A 17,849-nucleotide genomic window follows, 5' to 3' on the forward strand; every position below is an offset into this window, starting at 1 on the left:
CAAAGCCAAAGCTTTTGGAAAGCAGCAGAGTTCTCCTCTGATCATAGCTCATAGATTTGGGATCAGATCTGCAAGCAGTAAATATAAATATACAACTGAAGGGATGTAGGGATTTCTCATCCATGCAGGCATTATAATGGGAACATACAGCTAATTGACTTAAATTAATGTGCATGACAATTGTTTAGGGAGACTAAGTACAATCTCTATATCATATGAGGTATGAATACCTGATAGGTAAATGGACAGCTGGAATTCTACCAGATATATTCCAGACATCTTCTAGGGTAAAACCAACTGTCACCTCCAAGCAATGACAGTTGCTGACCGTATTTTTTTAAGATTACCACTCTAAAAAATGCACATGGATGATATCAATGTTTTTCTTGCTCTGTACAGTGAAAATCAAACAAGATGTGTGTCAACTCTTCTTCCTAAAAATAGAGCAAGCACCCTAGTGAGCAAAAGATGGAAGAGATTAGCGGTCTTTTGTAGATGTTGGACACACTGACCCATGTGCACTACAGAAACTGCCTTCAGGGACAAGATTTAATGTCAGCTGCGCCATGTTAAACACCAAGTCCTGCATGGGATAGTCCAGAACTTTAAGGCTGCTTGAGTTCATGTAGCTCATACTGTCAGCTCAGATTTGCTCTCTGTTTTCTTGTAAGTATAAACACGTTAGTGTGTTTAAATTGTCATTATAGCACAACATTGCAGCTGTGATATTGAAAAACACAGAACGACTTCACGATACTGCTGAGAAGAGTTCAAACTCATAAGCAATTAAAACTTTGTATACTGGTCCTCAGTCCCCATCAAGTTACTCCACTGTATGTGTGAAAGTGTGAAATTTCATGCAGCATGATAACTAGAATTTGGACAAATACTTGAACTCTTAATTAACTAATCTTTTCAGTCTCTCTATGCACTCAAAGAAAGCATGAGCTGTGCAATTCCCTCAAGTTCTGGATTTCTAGGCACTCATATGGTGAATCTAAAGGATATTGTTTTAACTCTCGAAATGAGGTTTATTTTCCACAGAAAAGAACGTGGGAATAATGCCATGTTCTGAGGTGTCTCCCCAGCGTGGGTTCAAAGCACGATTGGGACCTGCAGCTCCTGGGCCCACAAACCTTGGGGACAACTTCAGGACAAGAGTCAACTTGAATGATCAGTCTCTTCTCATAAAAGCAAATGCAAAATGATTATGGAAGGCAAGGGGAAGACAAAAGTAGTTGGAAGCTTGTTTAAAATCATTTCACAAATTGTGGTCTTCCCCACAAGAGTCAGTCTGCACTGTTCAGGAAAAGTTAGTCTTAGAGCTGTAATGTGCCCTTGATTGCCAGGCCTCACAAAAGAGGTTCTGTTTCTACAACTATTTTTTCCTGTGGTTTATGTGGTTCCATTACTGTAATATCTTTACCTTATCAAATCATACCTTATAAGACCTTTGTGTTGAAAGAAATGCTGCCATCCTCAAGGAAATATGAAACACTCGTGAGCAGTGCCTGAACCACCTCATGGGGTTTTCAGGTCCATTTTCCATCCCAGTTTTGGGGACTCAAGATCACTTATCTCCTGAAACTCCAAAAATAACATGTAATCTCCCACTTCTGTTGCTTTTTTGACCTACTTGGTTAACCACTGTTCAGCATCCTGTGGGTTGTCTCTAAGTGGTGGAGAAATTGATGATGGACTCAGATATCTTTGGTGACTTCTTTTTGTTCATGTTTTGCAAATTAAGTTTTATTTCCTTACCACAAAAAGTTTTGCATAGGAAACTGTATTTTTACTCATGGGTCTATGTCCTCTTTCACTGAGTTTTATTTGGTTAGATTTATAATTAAATTATAGATTGAGATGTGATTGTGCTTTTAATTATATGTTGCATATCTGCTATATATAGCACATCAAATATTAGCTGAAATTTGGTCTTTTTTTGAGAAGTTTGCAGAAAAGAAGAGCTTTAGACTGATCACTATTGCTGACCATGGTTTTTGATCCAGTGAAAACACAGAAAATAGCATCAAAATATGAAAATATGTTTTGTAAACCTGTGAAAAACTTCTTCAAAAGAGTGATCAGGCACTGGGGTAGGCTGAGCAGGGAGGTGGTGGAGTTGGACGTGTTCAAGAAACAGGGAGATGTGTTACTGAGGGGCAATTTTTGTGGGAAATACTGGCAGTAGGTGCTTGGTTGGACTGGATGACCTTGGAGGTTTTTCCAACCTTAATGATTCTATGATTCTATGAAATGAGACTGCCCAACAATTCTGTGTTGAAGAAGAGCAGGAAAAAAACCCATGGTTTGTAATCTAACAGTACATATATATTTTTTTAATACAAAGCAGAAAACCTATGAGAGTAGGGATACTGATTCTATCTGTTTGTTGGTAGTGGCCTGTAGACTTCAAACACTTTTAAATCTGACTGTTGACCTTTCCAGACAGACGCTGTGTCCACTTGGGTACACGCATGGATTTTGTGGTTGTTTCTTTAGCAGTCTTAGCCTCACGAGTTCTTATGGGCTCTGAAGTTCCGAGTGCCCCCTCTGTGTGGGCTGTGAATATATTTTGTTTTACAAGCAGCTAATATGCTGCAGGCTCAGGATTGTGAAAGAGGATGGAAGAGTTCCAACAGTGAATAATCAGAGAACTTCAAGCATACGCTGTCTAACAGGAAGCTCTAAATGTGAGCTCAGGGAAAGGAGAGACTAAAATCATGAGGCTTTTGGCTTGGAGAAAAATGTGCACAAAGGTCAACTCCAGAAAAAGCTGAACACAACATAGTAACAATTCTTGATCAACCTCTTCTTCTATGGGTTTTCTGTGAGCAAAATCCACGTATATAGGCTTTAGGGAATACATGGGTATGGCAGAGCAGTAGAGCAGTTAGGGCTTTTTTTTTTTGCTTTTTTTTTTCCTGAAGGATGCCATGGTTTGTTCAGAAGAGGAACCCTAGATCTCTGAATGAATTCAAAAGAGATCAGATCAAGTATTAAATGTATGTAGGGCATAAAATAAAATTCGTGTGACAGAGAGTTGCAAAATGAAAAATGAAGAACCTTGGTTTTGGTAGGGATTTGATTTGGCATTTCTCTAGCTTCTCAGTTTGCCTATCTAGATGCACAGATGTGGGGGCAGAGATGCAAAACCTGTTGTTCCCAAAGTGTCTGCACATTCTGTATGTCCTGTTCCTTGATTACTCTTTTCTCCTGACTTCCAGCAGGCTGCCTGCCCACCTGTGTGCTTTCAGAGCTCTTGCCTGTGTAATCAAAAGGAGTCCAGTCATCACCTTGAGTTATTTTTAACCTTTAGCAAGGAAACTCTTAAATAATGATGAAACATACTGTGACTGAAACCAGAATAAATGTGGGAGGTTATAAAAAAACATGCTCAAAATGACCCATTTCTGTTACATGTGTCTTCTCTGTTAGTCTTAGGTTATATTTAGACATACGGTTCAATGTATAAGCTGTGTATTAAAAACAATGTTATTGATACAATTGATATAATTCTGCTTGTAGTTTATCAGTTTTTATTTAAAATGCCTATTATTAGAGAGTGTTCAGAGGAGCATATGGTCTGGAAATAAGTCTTTGAATGTTGCAGGAATAGCTAACTTCTTGGGAAGATAGTACTTCTGGCTCAGCCTTAGAGATTTGCACAGAACCACTACTTGGCCATGGTGACAGTAACTAAGTTCGCAGCACTGTGCCTGGCTGAGGTCTCCAGAGAACAGACTGAATTTGGAGGAGCCAGAGACGTAATTGTGCATTGTGTAAGCACCTTGAACACAGTCTTTCGGGCTGATTAGAAATGCTGTGTACTTATATAGGGTCTACCTGGAGATGCTGACCCTTTCCAAAGGGGCTTTTCTAGGCAAGGAAGATCCCAAGCTATCATTTTTGCCTGAAATGAAAGCAGATGGAGATTACAAACTCTGTTCTAGGAGGCTTGAGCCTGGTCATGCCAGAGAATCTGGCAAGAAAATCTCCCATGAGATTTCCTTTTGGTAATATCAGTGACGTAACTTTAAACCTTTCTACGTGTCATTTGTAATATCGTTTTCTCTAGAATAAAGATGTAGATGCTTTTACACAAATGTTTATCAAATTTTCATGGTAGAGTACCACGGGCACCTGCAGAGGAAGTTAGTTTTCAAGTATTGGATGTCACATAGATGTTCTTTTTTACAGTGAGAGATAAAAAAGATGTAAAAATGTATAAAAAAAAAAGGAGGTAGAAAGTGAACACTTTACAGTGCAAAGATTTTCAAAAAGTTTTCTTTTACACATCTGACAAGGAGCAGGTAGTGAAGAAGACTTATTCTGGTGACCATGCTCAAATTGCTAGACTCAACAAGAAAAAATGCTGAGTAAATTGTTCATAAGCTTGTTCTGTGTAAGCAGTCACTCATATTGCAATTTATAATTAGGTCATTCATATTGTAATTTGTATTAGCTCTACATTAATATGAATTTCTATTTAATGTAAATCAGTTCTAAAAAGTTCAAATTCATAGACAGGGATGGTTGATACCTGGCAGACATTGTTCCCTCGGATGAGGAGGTGCTGTAACTATCAGAGTCCCATGGCTCTGATTAGTAAGCAGCCCTTCATGTTACCACTGCCAAAGTTTTAATCCCTGAAGTAAAAACAGGAGAGGGTCATAATTCATTTATTCTTTCTGACTCTGTTTTCAAACTGCTCCTCTGTTAAGATGATTCAGAGTTGTCCAATTTCCATTAATCTTAGTGATCTCAAACAGTAATTCGGGTTAATCTGGTGACTCATTTCAGAGAGCTATTTTGGGCTCTAATTGGGGAAAACGAGTTCGACATCTAGTACCTCAGACACCTCTGTTACAAGTTTGTTATTTCTGCTGCATGCACATGCCAAATAAAATCTTGGTATCTCAAATGCGGATTTTTACATGGCATCTTCTTCAATTATATTAAAATAACATACATAAGGAACATCTTAGACATAAGGAAAAACTTTTCCTCTCAGAGAATGATCAGGCACAGGAATGGCCTGCCCAGGGAGGTGGTGGAGTCATCGTCCCTGGCAGTGTTCAAGAGGCGCCTGGATGAGGAGCTACCGGATATGGTTTAGTAGCTTGTGGTAGCAGTGGTAAAGGGTGGATGGTTGGACTAAATGATCTTGTAGATCCTTTCCAACCTTGTGAGTCTATGATTCTATGATTCTATGACAACAAGGCCTAGCGTACTATCTGCTACGGGAGCAGATGGGGTAACTGGATTTCTTCCATTTCTTTGGGAAAGGGATTTGTTGGTTTTGCTTTGTTTTGTTTCACAGTTGTCATGAAGAAGACATCAGCTCACTTGGAAATTCAATGTCACACGCAGAGCAAAAGTATTATCTGTTGTATTAAGCGGAAGTGAATTTTATAATTGTTTTTCTCTAAATTCCTCTTACTTAAGGGCTCCTGAACGGTACAAAGAAGTCTCTTTCATGCTCTGATGTGCTTGTTTAAGACATATAAAGCTCTTGGAAAGGGATGAGGAAGAAGTCAAGAGTTTTATCACTTCCTAACATTTTCATATTTATCCACCCTTCCTGCTCCATTTTTAAACAGGCTGTGGAGTGACCTGACTCCCAGTTCCTTCAAGAAACACATGGGGCTTATTATTTTAATTTGTGCTACTCAATGAGTTTTCCTGTTTGTGACTTTCTCTTGTGTAGCAACACAGAGGGTTATTGCTGTTCATAGTTACAAGGGCATGGCCATAGCTCCAGCTGCTTTAGATGATCAGCCTACAAAAATCTTTCTTGACTCGAGCAAAACAAACTTCAAAAAGAAAACTAGAAACTTCTTAAAAATGCAGTGCACAGCTGTTGCTCTTTCTTTTTATTCTGTTGTGTACGGAAGCACTTAAGATAAAAGCCCTCATTTAAAAGACTACCTGATGGTGTTCAAAAATCTCTTTTGAGGTAGGGAATCTACACATGTACATGCTCGTGAAGGAAAGTGGCTTATAGGCACCACCCCACAAGCGTCTCCACCACCTGCATGCTGCCTGGCACACTTCTGCCTCATGCCAACCAGTGCCTTCCAGGGAACACTTGGCTGTGATACAGGAACAAGGGCCGTCTAGGGATTTTTCCTATTCAATAGTGAAACTGAGGACATCCTTGAGGGCAAAATATTAATTTATCTGTAATGGAAAGAGTCAAATTCATCTGTGATGGTATAACCTGGGATGAGGTATATAGAGCACTTTTCAATTTTGTTGTGAAAGTTGTAATGTCTCACAGCAGAAAAGATGAAAGGACAGGACAAGAATATGGCAAAAGGTGAGAAATGCAGCTTTGAATCCTACAAAGTGATTCTCCTCAGATTGGACAGAACTGTAATATCCAAGTAGGAACGCAAAAAAAAAAAGAAAGTTTTGCACTTAAAAATAATTTGTTCTATGTGCAAACAGAACCACTCCCCAATCATCACACTGTTAATAAGAACAGTATCAACTAGGATTACCATAAAATACAATCTGCATCACTTTTATGTACAGCACATTCTTTCTTTGCAGCATTCATAAAGGCATAAAGGTTGCTTGTTTTTATTCTAATAGAAGAGTTCAGTTGGAGGGTGCCTTCAGACATCATCTAGTCCATTAAGGCAATTACACGATGACTGTGTTAGGGTACACCCTAATTAAGGGTGTGGTAAATTTGACCAGTGTTGGGCTATGAGGGCACAGCAGAGATTTTTGCTCAGTTTCACTGGGTGTGTACACAAACACTTGCTAGGAGGAGGAAACATTCTCATCAATTAGATCTGGTATTTCAAAGGCGACCTCAATTTCTCTCCAAAGTCTGAAGCACGTTCAGGCAAAGGGTGAAGCGATGCCCATGTGAGGGCTGTTGAACTAAGAAGAAAAGGTGGGAGCACACTCAGATGGCAATTTTGGGGCAAGCCCCTTAAATCAACACAGAGCCGTGGGCACAAGGTGATGTGGAGCTCTGAGCCACTTTCCTGACTCTGTAGCTGTAAGCAGATTAATGAAGTGTCTACAAGGGGTGTGAACATTGTGAGAATTTGGGAAACATTTAAGTCCACAGACAATTTGTCAGTGACCTTGGGAATTGCCCTCAAGTCAAAAGCTATTGTTTAGATGTAAAAATATACACTGCTTGAAAACAGAGGAAGACGATTTGGCAGCATGTTCTCTTTTCTCCATGTCATACTCGAACTAAGGAGATAAGACAGGAATCTCCAGCACATCCCTTTATTGTTGTACATTTTTATCACTTAGCTGGAAATGAGGGAGAGGAGGACCGAGAGTTAGATCCAACGCTATCTCAGGAAAATTGAAAATAATTTTACTGCTCATAATTTGATACACTAACACAGGCCATTTCCAACTTCTAAGGGTTTTATATTTCTAAATTATAAGTTATGCATGGATTAATAAACTCTAAGGTATGAAAGAGAGAGGAAAAACATAGGGTGGGGAAGGAATAGGATGCACTGAAGATAGGATAATGACAGAAAGTACGTTTCAAGATTTAGCCAAAACTAAGTACTGACAATATTGTTGCATGATTTCAGTAGTTATGTTATAATCTGGACAAAATCCCTCTCTGCTGAACAGCTGCATTTTATATTGGATAAAAATGATCTCATTTAGTTAGCTAAAACTATTGTCTAATGTGGCTTGCTGCAATGTTGGAATAAATTTCTAGATTAAAATCATTGTCATAGTTTACATTTTAATTATGCAACTTTGAACTTATGCTCCCTGGTCTACAAAGCAAGAGCTTTTTAAGCTTTTTGAGAGGACTTTTGCTCTCCTCCTGAGTTCAGACTAAACAATGCAATTTTTCACATACACCTCTAGTAAAATGAAGGTAAGAAAATATTTATGTTTGAAATTGACTCAGCTGTTTATTCACCAGTGACCTATTCAACATGTACAAGGCATGGCAATCCATAAAACAAGGCCTCATAATGAGTTTTGCATAATGAAACTAGACTGTTATTTATGATAAAGATTGTGTGGAGGAAGCACTTATGTAAATATACCAGCTCGCTTAGCATAGTGTAGAAGAAAAATGTCCCAACAAGCCATTTGCACATCAAACTTCAAAGAAGGAATAGTTATGTCATTACAATGGCTATAATATTAAAATATATGCTGAGATAGGCTATGATACATGAAAGAGTATCTCCTGTTTATCAAATCAGGTTGACTTCCATCACTAATTGGGTCAGCAAACCACAAGGGCAGATGTTGCACTTCCTCTTCAGAGATGTTATTTGGTGGCTTCTCAGAAAATTATGGCCCATGTGCTTTACAGAAATTCTTTGAAACGCTCCAGAATAATTAATGCTCCTTTTGTAGCTATCATCTTCCTTCTATTCTGCTTTTCTTCTCCTTGTCTCAATTATTTCCCTTTTTCTGTCATATTAACACAAAATTCCTTTTTATCTTTCGTATATTCATTTGTGACTTCAAAAGAAATGACAAAGTTTTTTTTTTCTTCTTTTTTAACAGAGATATCTTTTTCAGTAAGTTCTCTAGCTCTGCGTTTGACTTCCATATACTTTTGCTTATTTCTCTTTCATGTTTCAGTTTACCTAAGAAAGTTACACACACATGGTGTTTCTCTACTCATGTCCTCAGTGTTTTACAGGTTCAAATGCACCTTTTTCCCTCTTCTTTCTGACATCATGTTTGACTGCCCATTCTTCTTATCCAGATTCTTTAATCCAGCCCATTTATTTTGGTCACTGTGAGAAATTAGGACCTTTGAAACTAAGGTCCATAAAATATTCAGTGTTGACAGATTGTTTACATGGTATCAAATCCTTGCTTTTATAGAAAATGGAATTTTTCACAAAACAGCATTCAGAAGAATCTTTAGCAATATACAGAACTAAAGGTTTTGACCTTAGTGAACATGCTGCATTATTTTATGGCTGTTAGTGCTGAACACAAGAACAAGTCTGTGGACCAGTAATACCCTCCAGTCTAGGAAGAATATTGAACATTGCCTGTATTTGTTATACTACCATACGATGAAGCTGAACACCATGAGAGAAACCTGTCTCTCCATGCCTATCCTTTCTAGGTTACTTCAGTGCAGGCTTTCCCAAGAACATTTCCCAAAGACTGTTTTCCCACTAGGCACCGCAATGACAACATGCAGAAAACACATTTATCTTTCATATGCACCTGATTTGTAAACAAAGTGTTTTGGCCAGTTTTCTTTTAAGCTGTTATAATTGACATGCATTAGGCTGTGAAAAATGCTGCTTCTACTGCTTTTAATGCTAGGAATAGGAAAACAGTGTTTATCATTTCTGCAAAGCACTAAGCAGATTTTGCCAGTTTATAAATTGCTACGTATTTCATCTCATGCATGTTCATATTTGCTAAATATTACACGATTGGGCCATTGAATAGTTTTCTTTTAGGATGCCCTTTTTTCTGTCTATGCTCCAGAAGATCAGTATCTGTGACACAAAAATGCAGTGTTACGTTTTTTGCAACATTCCCACTGTAAGTCATTGATGTTGTCCCTTTCCAGAAAACCTAGAACATTCTAAGTCCTCATCATTGTAGATATCACTGTAATGAAGGTGAGGAGGCAGCTTGTAACTGCTTTACCCAGGGCCATTGCCTAATTTCTTGCAGATAGTAGGATGCATCTGAAAACTGTCCTAAGCTGTAGGTCCTTCAGGGCAGACCACTCGAAGATACTAGACAACTCTTGCTTTGGTTATACCTTTTTTATGCTGTTGCCCCTTCTCTACTCTGCTTCCCTAATGCCAACATCTTTAGGGCTAGTGTGTTCTGAAAAGTGCCCACTGTAGTCAAAAGGAGGAACTTGCCCAGCATGGAATCCCCTGGATGGGCATGAGGCCTCCTCTGTGTGGTGCCCAGCACGCAAACCAAGATCCTTCCCCTTCCCACCACTCACATGTGTGCTTCGATAAGTAACACAATAAAGCTAACAGAAAAGTATGGATCAGATTTGTCATGTTTTCACTAAATTAAAAGATGTGCTTGAAAAGTTGCTTTCAAATAATGAAAAATGAACTGTAAGAAATTTGAGAAATTTCTAATTAATTCTAAATAATTGAGAAATTATTTAATATTTATAATTTTTAAATTATAAAATTTATCTTATTTAATCTAATTTATATTAGAACAAAGTGTGTTTTGCCTGTTTTCTTTTAAGCTGCTATAATTGGTACGCATTAGGCTGCTCTCAAAGAAGGAAAAAATGAAGTCGGAGGAATTCTATCAAGTGCAATGCCATGGGAAAATAACAGCTGTGTAACTTGCTGGACCTGTCTGCTTTACTTTCTAAAAGCAGAGGAAAGTCTGATCAGCAAGAATATATATGAGACAGCTCAGCTAAAGTATACTTTGGTCATCTGCAATACTGCTGAGTAACATGGCACAAACGCCACACAAATGAAGGGTGGGGAGGTAAGGACAGCACTTAATGTTGAATCATGTAGACAAAAATGATTGTCTCCAGCTTGCCTATATGTAATGTGAATTTTCACCCTCAGTATGTCCTGTTTAAGAAAAGAAAAATAAATAAATAAAAAAGGCACATTATTGTGGTTTGATTCCTCTTCCCTCATTCAGACTTCTTAAGAAGAGCAAGAAGATGAAATCAGAAGGAAGTGAAACTCACTCATCAGCTTGCAGCATAAGGAAGGCTGGGAGAATTCAGATCTCAGAACTTTTTCTCCCGTTTGATCTAGGGAGGGAAGAAATTGATGCCTCCCATGATATCACCTTCCCAGCTCTCCAAAAAAATGGCCAGAAATCTGGCCAGAGAGTAGGAAGTACCAGTTAAATGGTAGTGCCTAGCTGACATTCTATATATCCTCTTGCATCAGACATTCTGGTCATCCACATTATAATAATATCCACTCTGATGGTGAATTATCATCAGCTTTAGAAAATGTTCCAAAGGAGATAGTATTGAAGTCACTTGTGCCTTCTATTTGGTTGTTCTCCTAAACTTGCTATATTGTTCGGTGTCATAAACTTGGACCTTCCTCATCTTGTTACGTCTTCTTTGAACTGGAGAATTGCCATGGCTGCTGCCATTGGTTGAGTCACCATCCCTGGATGGTGTTTAAAAACAGTTTGGATGTAGGACATGATTTAGCTGAGGGTTGTTAGAGTAAGGGTAGTGTGGTTAGGTTATGGTTGGACTTGATCATCTTAAGGCCTTTTCCAACCTGAGTGATTCTATGATTCTATGACTGGTGTTGAATGAGACGGCTCTGAGGTCATTACTTAAAAAAAAGAATTAATCAGTTGAAGTTTCATTCCATAGTGAAAGTAAAAGAAATTACTGTTCAGTGAAGGAAAGCAACCTGTTCACTGGTAGCCTACCAGGTTACATTCTTATACAAGCTTTCTTTGCAAAAAGAAATACAAAAAACACTCCAGACAAATCTGCATCATTGATTTGATGCCCTTTGGAATCTGTAAATAAAGCTGAGTTCCTTAATACTTGCTCCTACTCAATCTCCCTGAATATTTAATTTTTATACTCTTCGATACTTAGAATCATAGAATATCCTGAGTTGGAAGGAACCCATAAGGATCACAGAGTCATAGAATCATTAAGGTTGGAAAAGGCCTCTAAGACCCTATAGTTCAACCATCCAGCCACCATCAATGTTGTCACTAAACTTCATTTCATGGCTTTTATGATTTTTGTTATTGGTTTTCCACATCATAACATCATGTACTGCACTAGGAATTAAAGACTTAATATTCCAGTTCTGTAGATTGTTGATATTTCCAGGTAGCTGGTTCTCAGAAGAGAAGAAGAACCACATACCCCAGAGGATTTTTCATTTCTGTTATCCATTCAGAGGGAAAGATAAAGCTGTTTGCTTGTCACGAGACGTCCCCTTTTCCCTTTCTGCTCATCTCCGCAGCATGTGTGCTCCCTAGCCATCTTGCCTTCAGCATTAGAATAAAGCCTTTGGTTTTGAGACAATCTCTCTCATTTCATTTGATTTATTTGGTTCTGGGCAGCCTGGTTTAGTGGTTGGCAGCTCTGCCCATGGCGGGGGGTTGAAGCTAGATGATCTTTGAGGTCCTCTTCAAACCAGGTCATGCTATGAATATATGATTCTACAATTCTTTGGTTGTATTAGCTTCAATTGTAATTATACTGTATACTTTCCTAATATTCAATCCAAACCTCTCCTGGTACAACTTAAGGCCATTACTTCTCATCCCTTCACTAGTTATGTGGGAGAAGAGGCCAGTTCCCATCTCACCACAACCTCCTTTCAGGTCATTGTAGAGAACGATAAGTTCTCCCCTGAGCCTCCTCTTCTCCAGTCTGAACAATCCCAGTTCCCTCAGCCACTTCTCATAGGACTTATGCTCCAGACCGTTGCATCATAGAGCCCAACTCTGACTCCACACAGGATCACCCAAAGATAAGACCATATGTCTGAGAGCAGTGTCCAAACGTTTCTTGAACTCCAGTAAGCTCGATGCCATGACTTCTGCCCTGGCAAGCCTGTTTCAGTGTCTGACCACCCTCTTAGTGTAGACTGTTTTCTTGGTACCCAATCTGAACCTCCCCAGTCAGGCTTCATGCTGTTCTCTCAGGTTCTATAGCTGGACATCAGAAAGAGGAAACAAGTGCTGTCCCACTGCCCCTCTCATGAGGAGCTTTAGGCCACTGTGAGATCTCCCCTCCTCTTCTCTGGCTAAACAAACCAGTGAATTTCAGCTGCTCCTCATATGTCTTCCTCCCTAGACACTTACCCATCTTTGTAGCACTCATTTGGATGCACTCTAATAGTTTTAGGTCCTTTTTGTATTGTGACACAGAACACTGCACACAGTACTCAAATTGACATTCAAGATGTCTGCTTCATGTATAAAAATAATCCTGTTCCCCAAATACATGCAACTCAGTTGCCTCAAAGTAAATAAAGAATGGTAAAATAACAAAGCTCAATGACATGTATCTCATTCTCTAGCTCCACTTCTACATAAAATGGTTAACCTGTGAGTCAAAGCTGTGGTTACTGTTTGGATCTCTCCACCCTCACGTCACAGTAGCCACTAGACACTGGAATTACACATTTGTATACAGATTCCATTTCAAACATGTCATAAACATCTTAAAGCCTACAGCTGATCTTTTGCTGGGGATCGCAAATAAACTTTTTTTCCTACTTACAAGCACAGCCTTGCTTTACTTTATAATGGCATTTCATTTCACTTTTCTGTCTTTCTTCTTAGTATATCCTTATAACTGGCCACAAGTTTAAATGAAAGTCAGTGGTTTTAGCTTACCAACTGGATTTCTTTCTCTAAATCCTTCTTACTTCCACTCCTTTTTCTCTGCTGATACAAACTCTTTTCAGCATTAGGCCATCTTTTCCAAAAGGCTGAATCTGACTGCCTCTAATAAATGCAGGTCTTGCTCAAATTTCCTTCTTTTCTTCTTTACACAAATCTGTGTTCTGATAGTTTCAAAGGTCCAAGACAAAAGCTGGTACAATAATACTTCCTATATAAATAAAATTATCAAAATACAAACACATGGTTCTCTTATAACAGGGAATCAGGAACAGATTGTGTAGTCTCCCTTGAAAGACGATACAGAGTCCTCATTCATTGCTATTATCACCCATGTCCTCCTATATAAACATTTAACAGCTTTCTGTTTTAAATGCATTCCATCTCTCTTGGGCAAAAGTGTATATTACAATTCTTTCCCCATTACTTTCTATTATGGGACAAGAGTAGGATGCAATATCATGAAAATTATCATCATAAATAATATGTATTAAGGTAAATTCCTGTTAAAAATTCAAAGGGCGGGAGAATCAGCAACCTGTATAATTAAAGGGATCCCTTTTGCTTCTGAAGTTTGAACAATACAAGAACTTGGTATTTGATTTCTCAATGGCTTTGTCTTGATGCCATAGAGATAAAATGAAAGTATTTATATCAAATATGTTCTTAAGCTGAACTTTGATCCCTCTCTCTGAGAGTTATCAGGAAAGGTCATAGCACACTCTCAATTCGCCCATCATTCTGTCATTCTGGATAGCCTCTAGATATCCCTCTGAGTTTATCTCACAACATCTGAAGGTACCATTTATGTTTGGTCTTGCAGAGTTTTGAGTGCTCTGAACAATGGCCTTCATCTGTGCAAGATACCATACTTAACATAGTTATGGTTTCTACAGGATGAGAAGCTGGTCTGGAGAATGGCCCTGGCAGGAGCCATAAGATGTAATATTACATATATTCAATTCCCTGATCCAATTTTGAATACTCTTAATGGTTTCATCTCCCTAGTGCAGACTAAACGTCTTTTACATTTTTTGTGCTTCTATCCTTGCTCTACTTCACCACACAGCAAAATGGAATTTCTGAGAGTCAGGCTGTGTATCCACCTCTGCAGACACAGAGAACTCACATACAGTCTAGAGAAAAGACAGAGGAGATGGGAACACATGGAAATCCATAGAAGGCAAGAAATTGATTTCAAAGTATGTCAAAATAAACAAAATTTGTATTGGGGCATGGCAGCTTACTGTGCCATCTGCTTTTTATTTATTGTGGGTGGAGAGCTGGTTGTGATTACAACGGCACAGGCAAAATATAAACCATAGCCCAAGAATTCAGTGAACATAGCAGCAGTATTCTACTACTGCTTGCATATCAGCTGCTAACACAAGAAAGCAAGGACTATGGGAACAGAGGCAACTACTCAGGCACTATTTAGCTTGGAGAAGAGAAGGCTCTGAGAAGACCTCATTGTGACCTTCCAATATTTGAAAGGAGTGTATAGGGGGATACGTCTGCTTACGAGGGTGGATACTGATAGGACAAGGAGGAATGGTTTTAAACTGGGACAAGGGAGGATTAGGTTAGATATTAGGAGGAAGTTTTTCACGCAGAGGGTGTGATGCACTGGAACAGGTTGCCCAAGGAGGCTGTGGATGCCCCATCCCTGGAGGCATTCAAGGCCAGGCTGGATGTGGCTCTGGGCAGCCTGGTCTGGTGGCTGGCGACCCCGCATGTAGCAGGGGGGTTGAAACTGGATGATCATTGTGGTCCTTTTCAACCCAGGTCATCTATGACTACGAATATGATTATTTCTACTCCTATACCAAGGTAGCCCTTGAGCATAGAAAAAATAGTAAATTTTAATTAAAATACAGCACAAGAGCTCTCCGTGGCTCTGTGACTGTTGAAAACAGCATTTCTTTTCCCCTTCCATTTCCAAAGTGCCAATGAATGGCTATAGTCCAGCTGATTTTTGTATCTATATACACACACAATGAATGTCTCTAAGGGAGAAAGAATAATGCTATGGGAACTGGGAATGCTTAACACCACTATTTTCATTTGCCAACACATTTTAAAATATTTCACTGACAGAAAACCATCTCATAACCTACTTGTATATTCCACATGGTTACTTTCTTTTGAATGAGGAGAATGCCAGCTCTCCAGGCAATGTTGAGTTTTAGTGCAGAGCAAAAAACCTACTGCAGGTACTACTGGAAGAACAAAAATTTCTAGTTCAAAATGAAGTGCAGCTCATAAAAGAAATTGTCTTCTTTCTCTTCTGTAACATTGTCCAGTAACAAATAACAATAAAATTAATTTTAAATGCACAAAAAACGTATCATAGATGCTATAGGCTGTTCAGACATGTCTGAGTGGAATTACCTCCTCTAATGTAGACATCCAGGGCACAAGTAGATGTCTGTGGCTCAACTAGTTACTTGGCTTCATGCCTGGTGACTGGAGTGCAGTTTGTCTCATTTTCAAGTGTCTCTTGGTGGCCCCATTTGGAGCCTGTGTTGAGATGAGCTCTAACCTTGGTATTCAAGTTGCAAATTGTGAAAGGATGAGGGATGTAGGGACCAAAAGTCCTGAGGAGCTTGCCCTGAAAGGGAGGTGATAAGAGAGATATATACTGCTGGGAAATAAGAAGGAAAAACAAAGTTAGAAGGGTGTGGTAGTGGAACACTGACACCTCCATAGTGAGAAAATTGTTTTTAATTTCTGCTGCGTGTTGTAAGATACAGATAGGATTTAGGAGAAACAGTTATTCTTCAATAGTTGGTTTCCTTGTGTTAAGGTGAGAGAGAAGTGAGAGAGAATAGCAAGGTTACCCTTACAAAGTCTGAGCTAATGTTTGTGTTTGACAGACATGTGGAAGGAAGAGGGAAGAAGCAAAAAAAAAAAAAAAAGATTTTGAATGCTGTTATGAATGCTGCTGATGACTAAAAGTCTGCTGGCAATGGGTGTGCCCTGACTGATGTGCTACAATGAACGACAGGGATGCCATAGGGAGGGCCCCGCCATAGTTAACCTTTGTTTATGTGTGGGAACTGCAGTTAAACCATGCCTCATAAGTTTTAAATCTGTCTGTTTTGGTGGTGAAACAATTTTAACTACAGCTAATATTCTGGTGTTGAGTAAAAGCTATGGTACCACACAACCATAGTGGTCTCATACCACAAAAGTGTTCATGTTAATTTCTTTCCATATGTACTGATAATTAAATGACTGAAATCCAGTCCAATTTCACTTCTTATCTGATTCTTGTCCTTCATCTTTGCTCTTGGCTCCTCTTTTTGCAATTTGGGTTTATGGTAGAGCAAGTAGTAGGTTGTGTAGTCTAAAATGAAAAAACCTCTATGTCAATTACTACATTTTGGATTTCAGAATAAGTACTAAAGAATAGTGGATAGATGCTACTGGGAGAGAAGCACAAATTCAACAATATGCCTAACTTCTGAGGCATTCTTCCCAGACAGCCTGAAAGCACCACTTTTTTAAGTGAAGGAATATGTTGTAATTCCAGCTGCATTCACCACTCTAGATTCTTTGGTCTTTTCCTAAGGGTTCCTTGCAATTAGGCTAGCATTGGGTCCCAATTCAGTCTGTACATAAAGCTTCTACAGACTAATCAGTTAAAAACTTTGTTCTCCTTGTGCATGCAACTTGGGCATTACCTGCATCTTGGGCATTACCTGTCCTTACCTCAGCTCACAATTTCTCACATTTTCACCTTTCTGATTCTCTCCCCTATCCCATCCATTAAAGAGCGTCTGTATGGTGCTGAGCTCCCTACTAGGGTTAAACCACAATTGGCAAGGTGAGAAAACAAAAAAATTGAAGATTTTGAAACAACTCCATGACAGTGCCATCACAGAACATCTGGAAATGCATAGAAAAGACAGAAAATTGGCTGCTTAGCAAAAATAAAAAAGAAGGCAAGTATCCTGCCGAGTGTCTGGAAGCAACCAAGGCTTCATTTAGCATAGTGATTTATGTTCAGCCAGTTAGAATTCAGCCCTATGAAATACAATAAATTATACTCCTAAGGCAAAGGGTTCATTCTCCAGTCATGAGAAATAAATTGCTGTACAGCATTTTTTCACCTATTTTCTCATGAACATTATCTTCCACACAGCTCCGATTTTGTTTTTCTGGCTCTTCTTTTTTTTTTTTTTTTTTCAGCAAGAAATGTCATAGCTCAGGCAAAAATAACTCAGTTTTCTTTTCCAGTGTCTTATGCTGTTCCAAGGCCATAGCTTTCATGGGTGGTAGGAGGAAACAACGGTACTGTCATTTCTACCTGCTTCTGCGGCAACACATCCTTCTTTCTAATCTATCTAGAAATAACCAAGAATTTTCAGTGTCTACTGGGACAGAGGTTTATTTTGTAAAACTCAATCCACAGCAAGTTACTGCTTCCAGAGATTCAAGGATCATATTTCAGAATCTGCTATACCTGTGTGCATCTTTTTTGCATTCTCCTTGCAATTCAGAGG

This window comes from Lagopus muta, chromosome 1 (genome assembly GCF_023343835.1).
Source record: "Lagopus muta isolate bLagMut1 chromosome 1, bLagMut1 primary, whole genome shotgun sequence".
NCBI lineage: Eukaryota > Metazoa > Chordata > Aves > Galliformes > Phasianidae > Lagopus > Lagopus muta.